Here is a 7,699-nt window from a genome sequence, read left to right on the forward strand (position 1 = left end):
CCCCGTTTTGTTTTCTCTTTCTCATCTAGGCTCTCAGGCAGAAACAGGTACAATGCAGAAAGGGAATCAAAGCTTTGCGTACTGCTTTGGGTGAAGCTGAAATCTCTCTCTTTATAAAAATAGCTCTGTTAAAATACTGATGGTAAGATAAAGCTGAGCTTAGCACATAAGGTTAGCAGCACCCTTGACAGCTCAAAGCCTGGGGTTGAAGGAATAGTCGAATTCTCCCCGGGCTCTGGAAATGTCTGAGAGCTGTTGTGTCACCTTCGATATCATGTTGCCTTTCATACAGACTTTTGCATTGATCCCTGGCATTAAACAGAGCAGGGAACGAAGAGTTTTATAAACTGGCATTTAAGTAGCAGTTATGCTGTGGTCAAAGGTAGAACTCTTACCCTCTCCCTTAAAACATCACCTTCGATAAACTAAACTGAAGGAAATCAGGATAACCTTTAGGCAAGCGCCCCAGTTCAGGTTCTTCTGCTGGTTTATAAGCCCTTCTTCCAGAATAGCTGTGATGAGGGATGGGCGAGCCGTGGAGAGCGTGTTGACAAGAGCATTTTTGCATACTTCTGGAAGGCGAAGAGGAGAGAAAGGATGATGAATCCACTTTGACCTCTTGAATGGCAGTATAAATACTTTATTGAAAATTCTAAATAAATGTGTTTGTAACTAGTAATCCTGCTCTGCATGCAATCTCATTTAGCCAACTGTGTATGCAAATGTGCTATTAATGTGTTTGCATCCAGTATAAATATACAAATCTAATCTGTTTATATATGTAATTTACACACAGCTGTGCTCATACTCACTTAATACCAATATTTTCAGCAAGCGAGAGGTATCATGGGAGATCTATTGTTCAAAACAAAAGCCAACAGTGCAGCACCATGGAAGGGGGATCATTATCATTTCAGGATCTTTTGGCATTCCCTTGAGGGAGTCTGCTTAATGACTTTCCGTCTGTGTATACGGCTCTGGCTATATGGAACGCAGGCTCTGGTGGTGTGCCTCTCTGCATCTGTATAATGCTTTGGTCTTGAATCCCTTACAGTCTGAGGTAGGGTTTAATTTTTCCATATAATTTTTCAGGAAGACAAAGCGATCCGATTGGGAGGGAAAGCTAATTGTTCGGCACCTTTAAGCCTTTCAGCTGATACATTTCTTGTCGGTTTGTTTATAGAGGATACTTGATCTTACAGGCATATGGCCTAGGGAGTGTAAGATTTTTATCACATGTAGATGACCAGCAATGATACCTAATGAATACCATCAAAATATTTTTGTTTTTCCATAATATCCTTGAGTAAGAGGACTTGGTGAAAAAGAATTTTATTTTCAAAATACCACAAAGGTTAGAGGACAGTTTTGACACAATAGAATTATTTCATTAAAATAAATTGACAAGAAAAATAAAGATGAGTGTCTGTTAAAAGAAAGCTGGACTTGGGCTTAGCATGTATTCTGAACTGAGGACACAATCTGCTGAATGAAGAAGCAAACTGAGTAAGTAGATTTGGTAGGTAAGGGATGCTTTCAACCACAAAAAAAGCATCTATACCCACACCCACATACACATGTCTGATGATTCTCTTCCAGTCTCGCTCTACAAAATGATCACCTGCACGTGTGCCTTCTCTCTTGGACTGGAAATCTGGAAACATGTTTCTGGCACAATTTAAGAAACGTTTACCTGTTTAGAGTTGTGAAAGCGGACTGTTATAAAAACAAACCAAACGACACCAACAAACTAACTTGTCTCAAAATAGGTTACTTAAAAATTTGTCGTTTGTAATTAAGCAGCAAGAACTGGTGCTGCAGGGGTGGGCTGGCATTTATTACCATCCACGCTTCGCTGTCATAGCTGGCCGGTGCCGCGCACAGTGCACCACATACAGCGAAGGATCTTTACTTGCTGTTATTCCACAACTTTCTGCAAGCCAAACATCTCATGAAAGAGCTTGTGTGTGTAGTGTCAGTGGTCATCAAAGCACAGACATTCCCCCGCGACGGAGGTCTCTTGCAACAGAGATTTGTACTAAGTCATTGCAGGCATCTTCAGGCAGCTGGCAGGCTGGGTGAAGTTTCTCATACCTCTGCGGGGTTGTGTCAGGGAAGAGAATAAGGTCTTTCAAATCACGACCGGTGCTTCAGCGCAGGCCTTCAAGGAGCAGACTCTTAACTTGCAAGCTGGTGACAGCCTTACTTCCTGCAGGAGCAGACAAAGAAGTGCTGCGGTTAGAGATGGGACAGAGCAGTCAACCTAAGAGCATCTGAGATCTTGTAGGCTAAAGTCAGATAACACCGAGGGAGCAGGGGGACCATAGATATTTCCACAGAGATCTACTACTTCTGCTTGCATGCTTGAGATCTGCACGCATCTGATAACAACGCCAAGGTCTGTGGAACAACATGCAATGCGGAGAGGTTTAGGGAAGGCTTACGGTGTCTTTCTATTAAATGAGTTTGCCAGCTAGGTGATTTTTGCAAGCTTGCTGTTAACTGATGTAACACACAACAGCACAAGTATCTAATGCTAAGGGTAAAACTGCTTGCTACTTCAAAATTAAATTTGAAAAACATTAAGCAGAGTTATGGTAGTGACAGGAAACAATAAAGTGAAGTTCAGATGAGGTTGAAGCATATCCTGTTCTCCCAGCAGCAGGGCAGTGTTAAAGGAACACAGCAGAGGCCTGAATGTAGATTTTTCTTGATAGTTCCTCTTTCCCAGTGGCCTGATTTTATTTATTTATTTATTTATTTTTAAACAGAGGTTTCAGGTGAGCTTCACGGAGTCGTCATGCTTGTTCCTCACTCTGCATGCTATTGCCATAACCTAGAATATTCTGTCACCTTGGGAGCAGTCCTTGTTCGTGGAAAGTTGCTCTGAGGAGGTGTGCTCTTAGGCCAAGAAATTTCTGTGGAACAGCTCTCCCTTCTGCTCTAGGAACGGTCTTTCCCCCTCTTTTCTTTGTAGCTTTCTCCCCTCTTTAGCTGGCAATTTATGCATCTTAAAATGGTGTTGTGGAAGGCTCTGGCTATCCTGTTCTCTCTCTGACCGGACAGAACATCTGTCCATCTCTCCACCTGCTTCTCCATCATGCAGCCCTCCTGGGCTCAGGGCCAGAAAGTGCTTTCTTCCAGCTCCAGCCAAGCTGCCGGTCCCCAGCCTGGGCTGTTGGAGAGGGCAGGGCAGAGCCAGCCTGCCAGCAAAGGCTGAAGGGGATGGGGCACGGCGAGGGCGTACCAGTCTGCCGGCAGCTTCCCACCCCGAGCCACCTTCCCTCCTCTGGGTACAGTCCGACCCGGTGCGGTGGCTTCTTCTGGGTAAGAGCGTTCAGGGAAGAAAGCGGCTTGTGGAAGGAGTTAAACAGGCATTCTGTGTCTGTAGTAGTTTGGTGGATTCTGAGAATAGCTGGGGTATTTGTGAGCGCTGCATTTTCTTTAACTTGAAGTACCTCTTTTTGGCTTTGATGGAATTACTTACTGAGCAGTACTTAGTCCTGTCTGTTATTAAGTATATAGAATTCCTTTGAGGTAAAGATACCATAAATACCTGCATCGTTCTCTGCTACAGCCAGATACAGTTCGGTGAAAAAAAAAATTGCGAATAACAAGTTTTGTTTTTGTGAGAGATACTTGCTATCTTTAGGTTGAACTATGTCTTCTTAAGGAAACCATCAGGATGATTCTGTTTCTAGAGGACAGTATATATCATTTGATGTTATTAGCAGTTGCCTTTATTTGCACCGTACGCATATAAGCAAAATATAATGTTAAAACTAAGCCAAGCTTTTAATAAAATCTCTCTGTGCACTGAAATTCAGCTACTGTGCATGTACAGTGTCTGTATGCTGAAAGAAATTGTCTGGGGCAATCTGAAAATGTGCTGCACATTTAACAGAAGTTTTGCAGCTATAACCAGATCTCATTTTCTTTTCAGAACAACTGCCATAATTTTTCATCTTGTGAAATTTAAGAAATAAAGATGCTTTTATGCATTTAGTGTTTATTTGCTGTTAACTATTAAAACCCTGTAAAATTTCCTACCGTATTTACATAGGGACGATGCTGAAAACTTCAACTGGCATCTGCCTTGGGCCTTTCAAATCATGCACTGTACCTATTGCTTTCATGATAGCAGAATCTTCCATTTTCATATGCTCATAATTAAGGAAAAGGTTGAAAGAAGAACTTGCTGTTCTTGGACATGCTCTAAAGAGGAGATTTGGTTAGAAAGATTGAGAAAAGAAGTCCTTTATTTCCTGGATTAAGAAGGAACAGAAAAGGCTCTGTGTGTGTGTTTGTAAATATGTTGTATTACAACATGCTCTTCACTAATTAACCAGGTGGAGGTCATGGGAAGGGAATGAAATAGCACGTGGATTTTCTTAGAGAAAATACATTTGGTCTAAACCTGATGGAAGCATCACCTCAGAAGAGGCGTATTAGTAGCAGTTACGAATTTACAGTTTTATCAGTTGTCCTGCCTTTCTGAAGCCCATGAGGTTTCAATTTGAAATTCTTAAGTTGATTAATCAGGTTCTTTTGTACTAGATGTTGTTCTAGCATGCTTTTAGAAACAGCTTTATTTTAGATTTCTGCAGTAAAGAAGAAAACTGAACTGGGAACCTCAGTTCCCCATTAAAACCTGGGGTGCTGGATTTCAGCATGCAGCAGCAAATTTTTCCTGCCGAGCTGTAATCTCTTGATAATAGAAACCCTGACGCATAACCTTAACTACAGCTTTGCAATGGCATTATCATCGCATTGATAAACATGCCATCTGAGCTCTGTTAGTCAGAACATAATGGCTTTGTGTATCTTGTCATGATATTTGTTTCTTGGGATAAAATATGGGACCTGCAAGTAACACATATGCAAACATTAACATGCTTGTTCCTTGTTCTTCCTGGGTTATTTATAGCTCCCTGTTTATGCATTGTGGCAGGATGCTGCAGAATCCAATACATTTCATTGGGGAAGCTCAAATTATAAAATGGTATTAGGAGATCTTGTGTTGTGGCTGGTCAATAGCCATGGTAACCACTTTGTGAAATACAACCGTGTTGTCTGTCAGCATCGAGTGACCTAGCAAGCCGTGGGATTTCCTAATGCCACTTCACAGCAATAATTATCCATAGCGGGGTTTTTTTTAATTTGTGTTACAGTTTGTCTTCAGTGAACTGTACAACAGTGAACTGTACAACAGTGAACGACAACGATGCTGACAGAATTCTGTCCTAATGTTTTCAAGTTAAGCATAATTGGTAACATTGAAATGTTTATCTTGATTTTTAAAAGTACAGAACTTGGATTTTTAACCCGTTGTGCTCTAGAGCCACTTCCACTTTTTATCAGAACTTCTCCTTCTCGTGCATCCATAGGTTTAAGCCTCATTGTTCTGCCAGCCCTGTATTGTAAGGACTATTTTAATTCAGCAGCTGTCATTTTCAGATGCCTTCTGTGAGTAGTGCAACATCTCCTGCACCATTAAAATGCAGACATAAAATTTGTTGCATGTCACTTGTGCAGAGGAGAGAAAATTTAAACTGTGTTATGCAGTCTGGTTTATGAGACGCTGGGGAGCAACAGGTCACTTCTGATTTGGTGTGCAACTATTTAGTTCTTCTATATTTAAAAACATTTAGAGGTCTCTATTGTGCTTGACTTGAAGAAAAGGAGTAGCTGTTCTTGCTGCCGGCGAAGGGAGAACTGAACATGATGCCTGAATTAATGCAAGACTAGAATAGGAAAGAAAATCTGAAAAAGAAAATGTTTTTTAAAAACCTTGATCATTTTGTTAAGCTTTAGAATTTCTGTCTTTAAGTTTCTGAAACTAATTTTTGAGTGCTTTGTTGTTCAGCATTAAGAAGTGGCTCTTTCCTGCCTTTCGATAGAGGCACACAACTATTTTATATTTGGGTATCTTGCCTCGATGGCCTAGCGCTAATGCTGTATGACACTGATAAAGGTGACAGCATAATCGGCCAAAATTTCAGAATGCCAGAAGGACTGGCTTCATTCATAGTTGGAAATCTGGAACAGCATTTCAAGCTCCCTCTAATTCTGTTATTCAGATAGGCTGTATGCTAGGCTTGCATTCCCAGTAGGGATTTTTGACGTCTCATGAGTTCAAAGGAAAACAGTTTGTCATAGGCTTTTTTAATAGGGAGTTGAATCACATCATGAAACAAATGTAAAATAGTTTGGTTAAAAGGAATCTTAAAAAAATAAATAAAATGGTTCCCTGAGAATTCAGATACACCATAGTAAGTCTTTGGCAAAATGAGGAACAGGGAATCGGGGCTTTTCATTTTATGCCGTGGACCAGACTGCGCTCTCCTGTTTCCCTGTGCTTTAGCATCTGTGGCTGGAGTGTTCCAGCTCTGGTTTCTTCTTACTCCCCTACAGCTTTTTATGCCGCCTTTTCCTATATATACTCTGTTAACTGATGCCGCAGAAGCGTCGTACCTCTGACACAGTCCATGAGGCAGCAATGTCAAAGCCAGGAATTGAGCTGCATCGTTTAGAATCTGTTCCCTTTGGATTGCCTGGTTTAAAATGTTTCTTGCTTTAGTTATTTTCATTCTTTGTGCTAAGCTACAGACAGGAATTATATTGCTCTTTGGGATGTTGGGAGTGGTACGGGGGGGCGCGGTTGTTTGCCTTGTTGCTGCTGCCATTTTTCCTTGCCCAGAAGCATAAGACACGAGAGGTCTTACGGATACGGTGCCAGGGGAGTGCCTGTCCCCCCGGTGTAATGCAAATTCCTTGTCATTCGCGTGGTAAAACGTGCAACGTGCGATGCCTCTGCGTTAGGGACCAGTTGCACGTTGATACCTTGCTCTGTAAATATTTGTGTGCCTTCTGCCGGTGAATGAGGGGCTGGTACCTTGCTACTCGTAAAATTTTCCTTGTTTGGGAACACAAGCACCCCGATCACTGAGCTCTGAAAATCACGAGTGCTCTGTTCCCTGGTTTAAAGGGAGCGGGTGGGTGTGAGCAAATCATACACTGGAAGGGACTGTAATCTCAAAGCATGTACAACTGGTGCTTAATTCTTGTCTCTGTACCCCCAGGCACGTTCTTGGCGAACCCGAGCAGTCTTGCTGGTTTTGAGGGTCAGGGTTAGGTAAGGATAGATCCCTGTGGGAGCATATCCGCAAAGTAATACGCGTGAGGTTCCAAAGAGGCGGCTCGCTCATATTCAGCTTTGTGGTGGGAGCTTACGAGGTGTACAGAGCGCTATTTTTAGTAGCGAATTACCCTTTCTGGGATTCCTTATCCACTTGACAATATGGAAGCCTCCCATCTCCTGCCCACCTCCTTCAAGTAGTTGTTTGCAAGACGATGTGGTCCAAAATGCATTGAGCCAACGGGAGGCACAATTTTAGGGCATTACTAATTCTCATTTCCCCCACAATTTTAGGGCCTTGTATGCTCAACATCCCTCCTCTTTTTTGCAGGCAGGATTTGGTATTAGCTAGTGTTTAGACTGATTATAGACGGATATATGTACGCTTATTCTAGGAAAGGAAAAAGTCCTCGGGACCGGCCCTTCCAAAAAGCGGCACTCTGTGCTTGGGCTTAAGCTCCCGGTTACCGATTCATGGCGGTGAAACGCCGGGGTTGGGGTGAGACCGGTCCCGGGGCTGCGGGCTGGGGGGGGGACAGCGCTGCCAGGGCTTTGCCGAGC

At 42.5% G+C, this 7,699-nt stretch overlaps 1 protein-coding gene across 1 annotated transcript in view; it reads left to right on the top strand.

The window, feature by feature from the left end:
- The window catches only part of RERE (arginine-glutamic acid dipeptide repeats), a 183,130-nt gene that overhangs the window by 118,600 nt on the left and 56,831 nt on the right, over window positions 1-7,699 (top strand). The window lies entirely within an intron of this gene.

Source organism: Egretta garzetta, unplaced genomic scaffold, assembly GCF_000687185.1.
Source record: "Egretta garzetta isolate BGI_Z169 unplaced genomic scaffold, ASM68718v1 scaffold29, whole genome shotgun sequence".
Lineage (NCBI taxonomy): Eukaryota > Metazoa > Chordata > Aves > Pelecaniformes > Ardeidae > Egretta > Egretta garzetta.